Source organism: Sciurus vulgaris (genome assembly GCF_902686455.1).
Source record: "Sciurus vulgaris genome assembly, chromosome: 3".
Classification (NCBI taxonomy): domain Eukaryota; kingdom Metazoa; phylum Chordata; class Mammalia; order Rodentia; family Sciuridae; genus Sciurus; species Sciurus vulgaris.
In genome coordinates this window covers 44,222,541-44,239,348 of record NC_136463.1, presented here as the reverse complement: position 1 = coordinate 44,239,348, position 16,808 = coordinate 44,222,541, and the positions used below count along the sequence as shown (strand labels likewise).

Sequence of the window (16,808 nt, the reverse complement as noted above, 5' to 3'; positions counted from 1 at the left end):
TTAAATGCTATGTGAAAAGATTTACAGGTAGGCCTATATATGGCTTTTAATTTTAGAACAGTTAATTCAACTCAACATTAACATATTGTTTCTAATTTTTCAAATATTTTGATTCAAAGGTGTTTGCAATTTCCATATTTTATTGACCTTTTATGAGAAGAAAGTTAAGTACAGTCCTAAGAAACACCATATTCAAGTGACCTCATGGAAGGTTACTTTGCCTTGTTAAAATCAGTTATAACCCACATAATTCTAATAGTACTGTCTCTTAAAATTTGCATATGGAGGGGCTAGGGTTGTGGCTGGGTGGTAAGGCACTGGATTCGATCCTCAGCACCATGGAAATAAATAAAGACATTGTGTCCATCTATAACTAAAAATACTTTAAAATTTAAATAAGGAGAATATCCATGATATTCAAAGTTCCACAACTTAAATTCAGTTTGGTCTAGTCAGAAATAAGCTCTAAAATTAGGGTTGTTAAAAAAGTATTTAATAAAGATATGGGGTTGATCTAAATTTTACTTTTACAAGTAATAGAAAATGGCAATTCAGCCATTCAGCATTGGGTCTGACCCATGCCTCCATTCATAGGTTAACTGTGCTCTTTAGAAACGTGTGTGTATGAATGTTGTATACATAGACATACTAATGTATAGAAACCAATTCACACCACACCACTTTTCAAAAATATGTTTTTTTGAAATGGCTTATTATCTAGTTTTGGAAAAGCAATGTAAGACAGTCAGACAAAATTTCCCTTGATTTTTTTTTTCATTTTGCTCTTCATAATTCAATTGGTGTGTTTCATCTGGGTTACAAAATAATTTTGCAACAAAAGTGACAAATAGAAAGCAAAATTGTTATATGAAAGGACCACTGGGCAGTTGTGTTTAAGTTATAACATAAAAAAAGAGCAGATCACACTTTAAAAAGATCTTCTTCCATGGAATCATTGCATGACTGAAAATTGTGATTTGGTTCCTGGAAGGTAGCTCTTGTTCTTACTTTTTAGCTGCATTAAAACCAGTGGGAAAGAATCAAATCCACTCAGTTTTGATGAATGATGTATGTATGCAAATTAAGTCATTTCAATAAATATTGGAAATTTAATTATTTTTCAAATATAAAGTAAAATCAGGTAATAATGCAATACAATAAAAAAACACTCGCTAAACAATTTCTTTCCCCATAAGCACTTCTTGGCCTTTTCCTTGAATGTCTTCATATTTAAATTTAATTTCTTTCATGGGCTTGCAGAAAGTAAGAAAAAGTCAAATATTGCATAGCTGCAAGATATTAAATAGTGATAAGAGTTTGGAGTTGTCAGTTTGTAAAAAAATGGTAATAACAAATATAGCGAAAAATGCTGCAAATACAGCCATCTGAATTATAAAACAATGTCAAATTATACAATCCTAATAATCTTGAGAAGCTGACATTAGTTCATGGGAGGTGTACAGATTAGTGTAAGCTCCACTTTGCTTTTACCTTTCCAGCAGCTTCTGCACTAAAGTTGAAAAACCATGTATTTTTGCCCAAGATTATCAGCAGCTCAATGTTAGTCACAAATTCTATTTGATCCAATGTTCAATCAACAAGTCTTTATTTGCAATTCTTACTAAATTCAGGAAACAACCTGACCTAAGTTGAAACCTGGGGTGAGAAGCAAGGCAGTGCATTCCACTGTCTGGCATGCCACCTGCTCATGCTATGACAGTGACCCACAGGCAGGGTCAGGTAAAGTTTCCTTCCAGTCTCCTGGTCAGCACATGCCAGCTGTCAATCCACCCAGGACCAACAGTGATGGCAAAGTCTTCTTGAGACTTAGTTTGAAATGAATACATTTCCCAGGAAATTTGTTTCTTCTTTCTGAATCCAGTGAATCGAAAAATTCTATGAGCAATTTATCTCTTAGTTCAAAACGATTATGAAGCAATCTGCTCATATATTCTTGTTCTTCTGGGACATTTTTGCTGTCTATACAATCAATGTGAATATGAATTGTTGGCCATTCTTTGCAGAGAAATTCCATCATGGATGGTGGATCTTCTCCCTGCCCTTTATTGTCTTTTTCTTCATAAACCACTGTAGCGTCATAAATTGCACCTAAGTAGTTCTTCATAGAATCAAAAGCAATATAAGTTGCCTTTTTCCTTGGTGTCAGCACATGCTTTAATACTGGAAGGACTTATTCAGCTGCCAATGCCTGGCTAAGGGAAAGGAGCTTCTCTGTTCTGTATTGTACCTTGTTCCCTCTGGGAAAATTACAAGATACATTGGAGTTCCTGGGTTCTTGTAACTCTGCAGCTTTTTCCTCATATCTTTTTCCTTAAATTTGGTACTTCATTTTACATAGATTCCTCCATGCTGAGAAAAGTAAGAGCCATACAATGGAAGTCATTTCAGTCCATCCTTCATCCCATAGTGCACATGTCCAAGAGCATTTTGCCTGATGGCCAAAATAGAAACAGTCCAGTCAACTGTGTTTTTGAAGATTTGCTAAATATATTTTCTTTATTTTTTGGCAATATCTGCACCCCTGTGTAGTTCTTGAAGAAGAGCACCATGCTCCGGTATAAGCAGTACCACTGGTCGTCAAGTGCCTGGTGGAAGCCAGGGACCAGCAGAAAGACGCACATCAGCCACGAGACCCGCTCACCCCCAACCCCTGCCCCCAAGCCAGCAAGTAGGTAAAAGCCGAGGAGCCCAGGAGCACGATCCCCGGCAGCAGTTAGCGTTTGGAGTAGGTGTGAAGCACCAGGGACAACAGCATCTTCCCAGCTCTGCAGCAGCGATCTTTGCCTGCCCTCCCTGCCTGGATCCCGGTCTCTACCAAGGCTAGCACGCAGCCAGTCACTGCGCAGGCCTCACTGCGTGGGCCGAACGCTCTGCTGCCCCTCACCTCCTGGCCTGGCAGCCAAAACTCCAAGCCAGCCACTCGCTTCTGGTCTCGGCCGGGAGCGGCAGGGGCCCTCTGCCACCCAGGAGCGGGCCAGGAGTGCAAGGCTGGGGAGCTGCTCGCTGCAGCAGCCCAAGGGAACTCCTATGGCCCTGCGGAGCTCAAAGCTCAGGAGCGCTGACCACAACTGATTTTCGTATGTGGATTTTTGTTCTCTGCAACTTGACTGAATTTGTTAATTAGTTCTAGCAGGTTTTTAGAGGAGGCTGTAGCTATTTTTTCTTCCATTTCTTTTCTTTTTTTTTTTTTTTCTTCCCCAAGGACACGGTCACCTGCCAACAGAGATTATTCTTTCTACTTCCTTTCTGATTTGGATGCCTGTGAATTCTTTTTTGTGCCTAATTCCTCTGACTGGGACTTCCAGCACTGTGTTTAACAGAAGTTGCAAAAGGTGGGCATCCTCATCTGTTCCTGTCAGAAGAAAACCTTTCAGCGTTTCACCTGTTGAGTAGGGTGTTCTCTAAGGTCAGGTCCCGTAGCTTTACTCTATTGAGTGGCCTTCTTTCTAGACCTAATCTGTGGGAGACTTCATCATGAAAAAATGTTGAGTTTTTCAAGGTAATTTTTCTGTACCTATTGAGATCATATGATTTTAATCTTTCATTCATTTAGGGTAGTTTATCACATTGAATGTGTGTATGTTGAAGCATTTTTATATCAGAAATATCAAAAATGTGATGCATGATTTGGTGTATGATACTTTGAATTTGCTGTTGAATTTGGTTCCCTAGTATTTTGTTTAGGATTTTTATGCTTACATTCACTAGGCATATTCACCTGTACTTTCCCTTTTCTGTAATGTCTTTGGCTTTGGTGCCAGGTGTCTGCGCTTCTAAAATGAGTTTGGAATTGCTTCTTCCTCTTCACTTAGAAGAGAGTAAGAAGGACTGGTATTAACTTTTCTTTAAGTGTTTGACAGAATGCAGTAGGAAGGCAATTAGGTCCAGCACTTTTGTTTGTGAAGAGGTTTTTGATTACTCATTCAACACCTTTATTCATTATTGGTCTGTCAGTGTGTTGTGTTTCTTCTGAATCCAGTGCTGTGTTGGTATCCTAAAGGAGACCCTGTACCCATGAGGAGTCACCTCCCATTTCCCTCCAAACTCAAATTCCAGTCCTAGGCAGTTGTTAACCAACATTCTATATCTTTTTTTTTTTTTTTTTTTCCCCTCTTTTACTGCTACCTGCTATTAAACCCAGGGATGCTTTACCACTGAGCTATAACCCCAGATATTTTTAAATTTATTTTAACACAGGGTCTTGCTAAATTACTAGGGGTCTCCCTCAATGGCTGAGGCTGGCTTGGAACTTAGATTGTCCTGCTCAGCCTTCTGAGTTGTTGTGATTACAGGCGAGCACCACAACTCCCAGCTCGATTTCTGTATTTTTAGATCGATCTGTTTTGTAGATTTCATGTTAATGCTGATGAGTTTAAGGGGGTTGGGTGAGGCTTCCAGTGCTGGATGATCCACCCCAACCCTTGCCCTCAGGTCTCAGCTCCAGGGTCACCACAGCCCCTGCCTTCCCCATCGTCTCCACTCGACGAAGTGATGTCAGATGTGGAAACTGTAGCCAATACCTTGATAATGTGTGTCCATTGGGAACTGAAAAGTTCAAATCTAGAGATATATCTTAAACTATGAGTTTTACAGATGCAGATGTCCCCTTTAGCTCCGTGGGGCATGGAAAATTGGAAAAGGCCCAGAGGTTGCTACCACTGTGAAATTTCAGTCTCTGAAAATATGCCAGGGAGGAGGTTTGTCAGAGCCCTGTCCCCAGTGTGGACATGAGATGACAGAAGAGCTTAGGTCCCAACCTGTTCCCTACCCAGGCACTAAGAACCCACAGGCCTTCGCAGGAAGGGAGGACTGGAAGGATTATGTCCTTCCTGGGCAGTGTACTGTTCTAGGTGGGGGGACAGTGTCCTTCATTTTAATCTTCATTCATACTGAATTTGGTATTGATCTTTTTTCAATAAATATCATAAACTTAGTATGTAATTTACTGAATAAGAATTGATATGATTATAATTTTATATAATGAAAAATGGTCACATTATTAAAGTATTTACATATGACTAGGTTCCACCTACCATTGCTTATCATCATGTATGGCTGGGCAAATCTTGCAGACTGTCTTCGTGTATGTCTCATTGATTGTTTCAGTGTGTTTTTTTCATGCCAGAATCAATATCAAATATGTGTTTGTGCAGGTGTACCATCCCCTCTGTATTCCTTAAAAACAAATGAGCTTCTCATTCCAAAAATCCTGAAAACATCTGTGTTTTTCCATGTAACAGCTTCCTTGACTTCTTTCCTTGTGGGCACAGGCAGACCCTCAGCAGCTAGTGTTCTCTAAGGCACCAGGAGCAGATTTGTCCATCCGTCTACATGGATGTCAGTGAAGGCCCTAGTTCCTCAGTAATTTAACCAGTGCTGTGAGGAAGAGCCTTCCAAAGAAATCTTGAAAAATGAGTGAGTGCAGAGGTGGGATTAATCTATTGCATTGGCCATTCTAGATAAAGGGACATAGGCTAAGAACTTTGATGGGTGCTGCCAAAGGATTCTCTAACACACACACACACACACACACACACACACACACACACACACACACACACACACACCTCCCAGAAATCACAGATTGCATCACCTTTCAAAAAACCAATGCACACCAAGAGTGTGCTTGTTGCCTGTTAGTTTAAAGAAAACTAGAATGAGCACTTGTGAGCTCACTACTCTACTTGAGAGAGCCACGTGGCCAGGTGCCCTGGAAGTCTTCCCTGGATTTTCCTCTAGCCTCTTTCTTCTCCACATAGAGATTTTCACTAACCTGAGAATTGTTCATTCTTGTCACTTTCTTTAGAGTCTATGATGAGAACATGTTTCTTAATGCTTTATTGTTTTTCTTGACTTGTTGTTGATACTACCATAAATGATTTCTCTGCATACTCTTGTTCAGCAGTGTTGTTGAGATTTACCTACTCAATGACATGGAGCTGGACGTTATTATTTTTCAATGTTGTATGATCTTCCCTGGTATAAATGTTACACACCAGATTTATCTGTTCTCCAGTCATTTAATACAGAGATATTTTTGTTCCATTTCCAAATAACACTGCTTTGATCAAGGTGATTGTAGGTTTGATGGCAGCCCTAGCAACTCAGAGAGATCCTTAGCAACTGAACAAGATGCTGTTTCAAAATTCAAAAGGGAAAGGACCAGGGATGTAGCATGGAGGTAAAGTGCCTCTGGGTTCAGTGCCCAGTACCAAAAATATAAAAATTAAAAAATAATAAAGTAGACCTGTGTGGCGTTTACCCTGCTAAGGAAACTTTGTCAGGCTTTTCCAATATCATGTGGCCAGAGAGAAATCAGACTGCACCGATTTGGAAGATGCAGACTAGGCTATCACCAGCTACAATGATGAGGGGCTGCTGGGACTAGCGGGAGATGGAGGAGGGAGTGGTTATGGAGACCCGATTCAGGAAAATGTTCTGGAACTACATTAGTGGTGATTCGTGCAGTTTTGAGGATATACTTAATGCCAATAAATTGAATCTTTTAAAAACAAATAAAATCTTTGATTTTAAAAGAAGCTAATTTTAACAAAACTATAAATATATAAAAAGCCAAAAAGAAATGGCAGAGGAGGGTAAGAGCAACTCTGGGGTGGGAACAGGGCTAAGAGGGCTCTCAGTGGGCGTCGCTGGCTGAGGGACCACCAGGAGCTGTTGTCCTGGATGCCATTGCAGCTGTTTCCAGCTCCAGTTCTCAGGTGGGAGAGGTGGTGGAAGTTGAGCAGGAATCGCCACAGGTACCAAAGGTGGCCCTGCAGGTGCAAGAGTAGAGGTCACCAACTGTCCATGTTCCTTCCAGGGAGAAAATTCTTCCCACAGAATTCCACACACAAACCCATCCCTAGGAAGTGTTCCCAGAATGCTTGCAGACAATGACAGCCCTGCCACTTATTGTTCCTGCCCTGCCCATGTTTCTGGAAGATCTGCTCTGCTAGTCCAACCTCATCTTATCCCCACATGCTCATACCCCAGATGTCCTCACCTGTGCCCTCTTCCTCCATGGGCTCTGGATTTCCTATCAAGGCTGGGTCCAGTGGCCTTGGTCCTCCATGTGGGGGCCTGTCACAGTGATATGGCTGTGGATATTACCAGGTGGATTGTGAAGCAACTGCATGGCAAGGAGTCAGGAGACCACCCTAGAGGGAAGTAGGGCAGCAGCATGAGAGACCTGTCCTTTTCTATCATGATGTCAGTTTTCTTGGCACCACACTGGTCAGAGGAGCAGACTGAGGTTCAGAAGTACAGGGCCAGTTCCAGGACTCATAGATGTATGTGACCCTTCCACCCTGGGCAAGGCTTACCTTCCCAAAATTAGGTCAACCTCCTGTTAGGTAGAGGAATTCGAGATGGTGACCATGGAAGAGAGGAATTCATCTAGGAAGGCTGGCTCCAGACTCCACCAGGCTCTTCAGTGAGTTTAGCTGGAACACACATAAAATGCTGGAATCATCCATCTCTGTAGCCAACTCTCCCTTCTGGGGTAGGACATGGAGGAGACACAGAGTCAGTGCTAAATTGTGACCCACCAAAAGTGTCTGGGGATGGATTTCCATACAATATCCAAAGCCCATAGGGTCTTGTCCCATAAACATTGTCTCCTGAGCCCTAGCACAATAATGGCTGGCAGAGTTCAAAGAGGAATTGCCAAGGAAATAGTTAGAAACACTAGAAGCTTCAGTTCAGTTTGATAGCAGAGAAGAGGTGGTAGCTCCCTGCATTAGGAGCATTATCCCATGAGTCCCGTCAGAATATTGCCTTCTAGAGATGAGAAAACAGGTTCATCCCAGACAGGGGGGTCCCTAAGGTGAGGATGCCCAGGCCATCATTCTCTGTGGTGCTGCTGAAGGGCTCCAGGAGGGAATGGTCATGGTCCCACAGTCCTGAAAGACAGAATGACTGTGGGAACTGCTGACTCCACCTGGAAGGAGGTAAAGCCTAGGGGCCCCAGCTCCAGCTCTCAGAGTTTGGGATATGTTCCTTGAGACAGCAAGGGACAGAGCAATGGAACAAGTGGCAAGAGTACCCTGATGTTTGGGCTAAACACAACCCTACTCATCCTGATGATGTGTAGGACTTGGACAGTCAGGCCACTGCCACCTGGATACCTGGGGCCAGGAGTTATTATCTGCTCAATGGTGGAATGCAAAATCATCAGAGCAAGGTAAGTGAAATAGTGTCAGTATTAATGTGATGTTGTCACTAATATCAGGACAGTGACCTTGCATGTAACCAAGGCCAAGGCTGGAGAGAGGGTGGGGATGGGAGAGGAGTTGGTGCTCAGATTTCTTATGGTTCAGGACTTTGCCCCTCCATCTCCCAGTCCTACAAGGATGGTGGTCAGGGTGGTGTCTGAGCCCTGTGTTCCCCTCTGCCCTTCTCTAGGCCCTGGCTGTGGAGTCCCCTCTGCTCCCACACTCACCCTGTGGCTGAGTTCATTCCCAGTCATGCTCTGCCCTGGCTCTTCAAACATCAGTTTGTATCTGAAGCTACTGCTTCAGTTCTTCTCTGAGAACCTGTAGAGAGAAGGTGAGTAGGGAGCCTGGCCTATACTCAGGCTGTTTCTATCCCTGTGCCCTTCTCCCTAAACCTCATATAGACACTGTCTCCCTGAGTTCTAACCCAAGAAGGACAGAAGATGATCCTGTGGACTCAGAATGAACCCTGGACACTCCCAATCCCCACTTTCAGCCCTGTCCTGGGGATGACAATGACAGGATACCTGGTTAATAATCTCCCATCACCTGCTTGTGCCTCAGTTCCCTGTTCCCCACAAACCCAGGAGGAAGGTGTTGCAGGGATACTCATGGTGGGATTGTCTTGTGTTCAGCCAGAGGGAGCACTGGCTATGGGGCCCTAGAGCCTTGACCTGTACCAGCTGGGACACAACAAAATGTATTTGTGGAAGTTTTTCTTACCAAATGAGCTGGGGAGGGGCTGTTGTTAGAATGAGGACGCCTGGTTACAGGGGTCCTAGTTCTGTTTGGCTGTATTACCAAGGAAGAAAGGTCATGTCCTGGGGGTACCTGACCTGACCCCTCCCTCCAAATAAAATTACAAATATCACTCTGGGCTACTATTGGCTCTCCTCCAGCCCTATGACATTTCCATATATGTTCACAGCAACCCCAACACTGTCCCCCACATCCCTGTAAAACAACACAGCAACCTGTTTATGATCAAAAGGAAAGCTCTTCTTTGCACTGAAATTTTAAAAATTACTCTAGCAAGTGAAAAAATACTTGTGTACAATCATGTTAACAGAAACTGAAAAAGATTCCTTTGTGCACATGAATCTGGATATTAATGAAAACACTTCATTCTGGAAAGGAAAAGACTATGAACACAGTTGAATGAAGGAGTCAATTTAGTAAGGTATCGTAGGGTCTGAACAAATCTCTCTGCATTTCCATGAGATGCTTGGGTTGAGAGGCTGACTGTTTTTTATAATCCTTATTACCAACACCTACAGTTCTGACCCTTCTTTATAAACTCTTGCTAACCTCTCATGCTTTTGTAATTGGCAACATCTAGACCCACCTGGAATACTTTTGAGAGCAAAAAAAGGTCCTCCTTGGGTCATGAATATCAGGCACTTCTTAAGAGATCCCAGCAGGGCTGCTTTCAGAGCAGCAGATAAATCCTCTGTTTTGCCTGCCTACCTATGTTCAAGCAATTTTATTTTCTTTCCACTTAATCAGTTTGAAATCCACTTCTGTTTCAGAGTGTGCAACATTTGGTATGTATTAAGCACAAGTTGGCTATAGAAATGGACCCACAGGCATATTCCATGTAAGTTATGGGGACCACTCCCCTAGCAACTGTTTGTTGAGTAGTGTCCAGGTGAAAGGCTACCACCTAAACCACACATAGCAGCCAGAATCAAGGAGACTGGATCCAGGTTAGGAGCAGAATCCCCAAGTAGAAACCATCTCAAATCATTAAGTCAAACCCAGTATTGTGGTCTGTCAACTGAGAATAAAGTCAACCTAGTCAAGAACAAAGAAAATTATTTTGCTTTGGCCATAACTATGATTACAATTCAGGATAATAGACAAAAGCAACACTGAAAATGTGCTCCAAAATTTTAAGGAAAGGTCACTGAATTTATAGCTTTAAGATGGAAGGAAGGGGGTGTTGGAGATTGCATTACCTCTTAGGAATTAATATTGGTGCTGACAAAAATCAAGCTGTCTCATAAGACCCAGACTGGGTGCCATCTCAGTCTCTTGGTGCTTTAGGGGAGGGAGAATTTTGAAATGAAGTCAACAGAGCCTCACAATGCTTTAGGAAACTCTGATTTGGCCCAGTCCAAAGGTTCTCCTGCAGATGTGTCTGAGATCTGATTCTCAGTGGTCTTTCCACTCCATTTAAAATGAAGTGTACCAAACCAATGCTATTCCAGCTTTAGTTCCTTAACAGGCATTTTTTCTTTAACACTTGCCCCAATCTCCTTTCCTAGGAAAACCAATTCCTTCAGACTGCTCCACTCATGACCCATGAAAACACACAATCCCTACTTATACCAAGAAGTAAGGAAACTTCTGCTTTCTAATAAAGATAAATCCTCTGTTTTGCCTGCCTACCTAGGTTCAAGCTATTTTATTTTCTTTCCACTTAATCAGTTTGAAATCCATTTCTGTTGGGAACCTGTCAGAACTGAGTCTTGTGATAGAACTGAAAAGAGAAAAGCAGTTCCTTATCTCTGGCCACTAGCTTGGGTCCATCAGCTGGGCCTGACAACACCAGGGCTTTCATTCACAACTAGGCCTTGTTGTTCTCCTGTGGAATTTAACAAGCTAATAGAACATCCACAGGAGACAAGTTATGTAGTGACCATGATGGATCACACCAAAAGACAGATCACTGTGTATGCAAGTCTGAACATAGAATGAGAACTTTGTCTACACCACAAAAGTGACCAGTCACCTGCTATCCTCACTAACCATGAGTGAATGCTTCTTATTTCAGAATTACAGACTCACTTGAGTCTTCTCTCCTTCTGGATAAGGTGTGAGATTAGGAGAGAATAAACAGCACTTATGTTGGGGAGAGTGATGGGAGCCACCCATGTGCCATCTACATGAGAACCAAGATACACATAGGCTGAAAGCAAAGGATGGTAATGATTCCATGCAAACAGTAACCAAAAGAGATATCTGTACTAATATCAGACAAAATCAACTTCAAGACAAATGTTATTAGAAGAGACAAATCACAATATTCTGTATTGATAGTATAGTCAATCCATCAAAAAGATTTAATGACTATATACATATTTGCACTTAGAAGCAAACACTGGTGGATTTGAAGGGAGAAATAGACTGTTCTAAAATAAGGGCTGGAGACTTCAATACCCCACTCTTAATAGTTGGTGGAAAAATTAGACTAAATGTCAAAATAGAAAGAGGACTTGAACAACACTATGCATCAACTAGACCAAAAAACATAGGACACTGGACCCAACCATGCAAAACTCATGATTCTTGAAACTCTGAGATTAACCACATATCAGGCTGCACAACAAGCCCCAAGGAATTTAAAAACATTGAAACCACACCACATATCCTTTCTAATGAAAATAGAAATCAATGAGAGAAAAAACACCGGAAAATTCACATTATGAGGAAATTAAATGACACACATTTAAGTAACCAAAGGGACAAAGAAAAACTCACAAAGGAAGTTAGAAAATACTTTGACAAAGAAAACACAACCACTCTATATCAAAACATTGTTGTGAGAGCAGCACTCAAGAGAATTTGATATCTATCAATTCCTCCATTAACAGAAAAATATTTCAGATCAACAATCTAACTTCCCAAATAAAAGAACTAGAAAAAGGAGAACAAGATTAAACCAAAACTCAGGGGAAGGAAGAAAATAGTAAAAATTAAAGCATGGATAAAGTAGTCAACAGAACTGAAAGTTGGTTCTTTCTTTGAGAAGATCAAAAAAAAATTGATTTTGCTTTAGCTTTAGCTTTAGCTCACCCCTCTCTTGGTGAGCTTCTAAGTCCTTGGAGGACCAAGGATCATCAGCAGCATATGCCAAACTGGATCAGGTTAGTGCACTGTAGAGGAGGAACTCTGAAGAAAGGAGAGGCAAGTGGATTCACTCCAGTGTTCAGACATTTGAACCAGTGGAATTGAAAGCAAAATAAATGTTTGTCTGGTTTAAAAATCTTTAAAAATCACAATGAAATATCACCTAACCTACTAGGATAGCTATACTATTGAAAAACCATAAAGTAACTAGTGTTGGCATGAATGTAGAGAAATCAGTCTTTTTTAAGTTGGTAGAATTGTAAAATGCTTACATCACCATAGAAGCCAATTTGGTAGTCCACAACAAGTTAAATTTAGAATTACTATATGACCCAACAATTCCATTTCCACATATATATCCAAAGGAATTATAAATGACTGTTCATACATTTGTGCATGAATGTTGCTAGTCACACACTTCACAATAACCAACAGATGGAAACCCCCACATAAACATCAACTAATGAAGGTTGAACTACATGTAGTATAGTCATACAATGAAATATTATTCAGTTACAAAAGCAGGAAGTTCTCACAGATGCTACAACAAGGATAAACCTTGGAAATATTATGCAAAGCAAAAGAAGCCAGACACAAAAGGTCATATATTGCATGATCTCATTTATATGAAATATCCAGAATAGACAAATCTGTAGACAGAAAGCAAATTAGTGAATATCAGAGCCTGGGTATGGGAAGTGAGAATGACAGTTTAAGGGGCACAAAGTTTCCATCTAGGATGGTGAGAGTGTTCTTGACTAGATGGTGGTGATGGTTTCACATCATTACAGGTGTACTAAATGCCACTGAATTGTGCTAATGAGAATAAGATATATTCCATGTTTGCATAATTGAATTCTGTCATGTATAACTAAAATGATCTAATAAAAATATAGAAAAATAAAATGAACAGAGGATGAATTTTACCTTAATGAATCAAAGATAGACCTGAAGTGAGAACATGACCATACCGTTTTCTAAGACAGGTGTACCATTTTACAATGACCCACATAACCAGCCACTAATAAGCACTTATAAGCACTTATCCCTGCCAAGAAGCAGCAGGGATGAAGCTACAGAATGGTAGCCTGGGCAAGCTAGAGTACACCAGGGCCCAACTGCATCATGGCCTACCTGCTGCTGCCCTTAGGCCAGTGCCAGCAGGTACCATGGTTGCTGTGTATTCACATGGGCTACAGCTACAGAGTCCTACCTGGTGGCACAAGCCTGAGATGCAGTGAGCCTGAGATGCAGAAAGCCAGGGGTTAGGTAAACCAGAGCATGCTGACCTTTTGCACTGAGACAACCTGGCTCAGGCCTGCAGCCAAAGCCAACTCCACACAGTGCCACAGCTTAGAGCACCTCAGCATCCACCATCTGCCATCTAACCTCTTGCTCAACCTCCTGCTCCCCAATGACCAGCAGTAAAACTGAAGTGGGGAAGACCTAAATGGTGTTGCATGGCTAACCAATGGCACTGGTACTTTTCCAGACCCTGACTGGAATAAATTTGGACCAATAGTGTTGACCCAAGTCCTATATAAACCTAGTATAGTCAAGTGGCAACCCCTCTTGGGTCTCTCCTTACCCTGCAAGAATTCTGTTTCTATCTACACTTGATTAAATTCTACTCTTACATTCACTCATCCTTGTCTGTGGATTTCATTCTTTGAATTTGTGAAACAAGAACCCAGAAAGAAGAAATTGGCAGTGAGCTTCTGGGGTCTGCTGCAAAATTGGAGGGTATCATCCACCATTAAGAACTGCAACATGTTCTCAGCTGCAGAGGCCTTCAATTAACACAGACCCCATTTGCAAGAGAAGTGGAGAAACTCCAGTTTCACAGTGGGACATAAGGATTCCAATTTCTTTATTGTGTTCATTCTGGACCAGGACATGGACATTAAACCTAACCCAGTTGCCAGTGCTGATCCTGAGACTGAGGGCCAGGACATGTGAGGAGCCTTAGACCCCACTTCCTCTGATCCATTCCTCTAGTTGGAGGAGCAGCAGGCCTAGAGAGGGGCTTGTCCCAAGGCACACTCTTGTTAGGGTGGATTCTTCTATCACATGAACTTTCAAGGAGCATCTCCTTTTAGAGAACCCATCTTTTGGGAGCCACCATGCAGTCACACAATTCAGTCCCCTAACAGCGCAGGCACTCCCATAGCTGGCCTTAATAGTGGAGTGCAATGAAGCTTCACTTCCTTGGAGTTGAATGAAGAACAGGATGGATTGACTACTGCATCTGTCACGGGGTTGAATGCTGATTGGCTGAGGCTGAACACTGACCTGCTCATGCACAGGGAGCAGCTGTGGACTTGCTGTATAGTGGTTCCAAGGCAAGGAATCAGTGAGTTGGTGGCTGCCTGGTGTATGCAGGATGACCTTTCCCTAGCCCAGATGCTGCTGTTCAGCCATGGAGAGCCAGTGAGCACCAGAGGTGGGGCAGGAAGGCTGGGAAGGAATCCTGGGTCCTCAGAGCTTCCAGTCACTCCAATTTGTCAAGTGTGCCTTGATATCCCTCCTCAGATATGGCTCCTCTCCTCTGTTCTCGGAGTTTAGTAGATTCTCCTGAAATACCCTCATTGATCTATTTCCCTCTGCCTTCAGCCTTCCAGGCTCTATTTTGAAGCAATCATTTTCTGTCTTCAATTTCTCCAAGTATCACTTGAGCATTAAAAAAGTTTATAAGTGGAGCTGCTCTGTTAAAAGCAGGATTTGGGAATGAAACAGGGGGTATCGCAATACCAGAACTTCAACTATACTACAAAGCAATAGTAACAAAAACAGCATGGTATTGGCACCAAAATAGACAGGTAGATCGATGGTACAGAATAGAGGACACGGACACAAACCCAAATAAATACAATTTTCTAATACTAGACAAAGGTGCCAAAAATATGCAATGGAAAAAAGATAGCCTCTTCAACAAATGGTGCTGGGAAAACTGGAAATCCATATGCAACAGAATGAAACTAAACCCCTATCTCTTACCCTGCACAAAAATCAACTCACAATGGATCAAGGACCTTGAAATCAGACCAGAGACCCTGCATCTTCTAGAAGAAAAAGTAGGTCCAGATCTTCACCTTGTTGGCTTAGGATCAGACTTCCTTAACAGGACTCCCATAGCACAAGAAATAAAAGCAAGAATCAATAACTGGGATAGATTCAAACTAAATAGCTTTCTCTCAGCAAAGGAAACTATCAGTAATGTGAAGAGAGAGCCTACAGAGTGGGAGAAAATCTTTGCCACTCGTACTTCAGATAGAGCACTAATTTCCAGAATATATAAAGAACTCAAAAAACTCTACATGGAGAATACAAATAACCCAATCAACAAATGGGCTAAGGAAATGAATAGACACTTCACAGAAGAAGATCTACAAGCAATTAACAAACATATGAAAAAATGTTCACCATCTTTAGTAATAAGAGAAATGCAAATCAAAACTACCCTAAGATTCCATCTCACCCCAATTAAAATGGCGATTATCAAGAATACAAGCAACAATAGGTGTTGAAGAGGATGTGGGGAAAAAGGTACACTCATACATTGCTGGTGGGGCTGCAAATTAGTGCAGCCACTCTGGAAAGCAGTGTGGAGATTCCTTAGAGAACTTGGAATGGACCTACCATTTGACCCAGCTATCCCACTCCTCAGCCTATACCCAAAGGACTTAAAATCAGCATACTACAGAGATACAGCCACATCAATGTTCATAGCTGCTCAATTCACAATAGGCAGATTTTGGAACCAACCTAGATGCCCTTCAATTGATGAATGGATAAAGAAACTGTGGTGTATATATATATACAATGGAATATTACTCAGCTATAAAGAATAATAAAATTATGGCATTTGCAGGCAAATGGATGAAATTGGAGAATATCATGTTAAGTGAGATAAGCCAATCTCAAAAATCCAAAAGACGAATGATCTCACTGATAAGCGGATGATGACACGTAATGGGGGGTGGAAGGGAGACAAGAATGGAGGAAGGAGGGACTGTATAGAGGAAAGAGAGGGGTGGGAGGGGTTGGGGGGAAGGAAAAAAATAACGGAATGAATCAAACATCATTACTCTATGTAAATGTATGAATATGCAAATGGTATGCTGTTACTCCATGTACAAACAGAAACAACATGTATCCCATTTGTTTACAATAAAAATAAATTTTAAAAAAAAGCAGGATTTGGAATCTTTTCTCAAGCATCTCCTTTCATTCCCATGCTTTTCCTGTCAGCCTGCAGAAACCTCTCCAGGGAAATTTAGGACAAGGAGAAGCCCAGCAATCTGGGGCCCTACTGCTTCCAATTTATCTTCCAGGAATTATGGGTCACATCTCTGTTTATATTAATCTTCCTTACACCTGTGTAGTTTCCTAACCAGTGTTACTATCAAAGGGGTTTTGTGGTCACAATGGTTGTGGTGGATTGGATGTGCAACTGGTAGCTCTGGGGTCAATTCAAATAAAGACTTTTCCAACTAGGTTAGCCACGGCACTTTTGGAGACACTAGCCTGGAGGAGATGGAATTTGCCTGTGAGAGCTGTCCCTGATTCTGGAACCTTTTTTTGTTCCCTGGACCTAAGATGCCTGGTGCACTGACTTGGGGCTCTTCCTCAACTTTCTCCCTCTGCCACTCTGCTTCTGCTCTTTCATGTTTCTTCTTGGCTTAGACCTTTACCTCTGCCAGGAATGAGGCTATTTTTAAC

The 16,808-nt window shown here is 41.8% G+C and overlaps 1 protein-coding gene, 1 long non-coding RNA gene and 1 pseudogene across 3 annotated transcripts in view; 1 reads left to right on the top strand and 2 right to left on the bottom strand.

Moving 5' to 3' along the window:
- The window catches only part of PRPSAP2 (phosphoribosyl pyrophosphate synthetase associated protein 2), a 212,222-nt gene that overhangs the window by 138,553 nt on the left and 56,861 nt on the right, over positions 1-16,808 (top strand). The gene's annotated exons all lie outside the window — the stretch shown is intronic.
- Positions 1,766-2,923, bottom strand: LOC306655701 (1-acyl-sn-glycerol-3-phosphate acyltransferase epsilon-like; annotated as a pseudogene). Its single transcript has one exon. The product of its transcript is annotated as a 1-acyl-sn-glycerol-3-phosphate acyltransferase epsilon-like (transcript).
- LOC306656489 lies at positions 5,919-7,464 on the bottom strand. The gene is made up of 3 exons (XR_013762520.1): positions 7,344-7,464; positions 7,025-7,178; positions 5,919-6,794 (listed from the first exon to the last, which is right to left on the bottom strand). It is a non-coding gene; the product is annotated as an uncharacterized lncRNA (long non-coding RNA).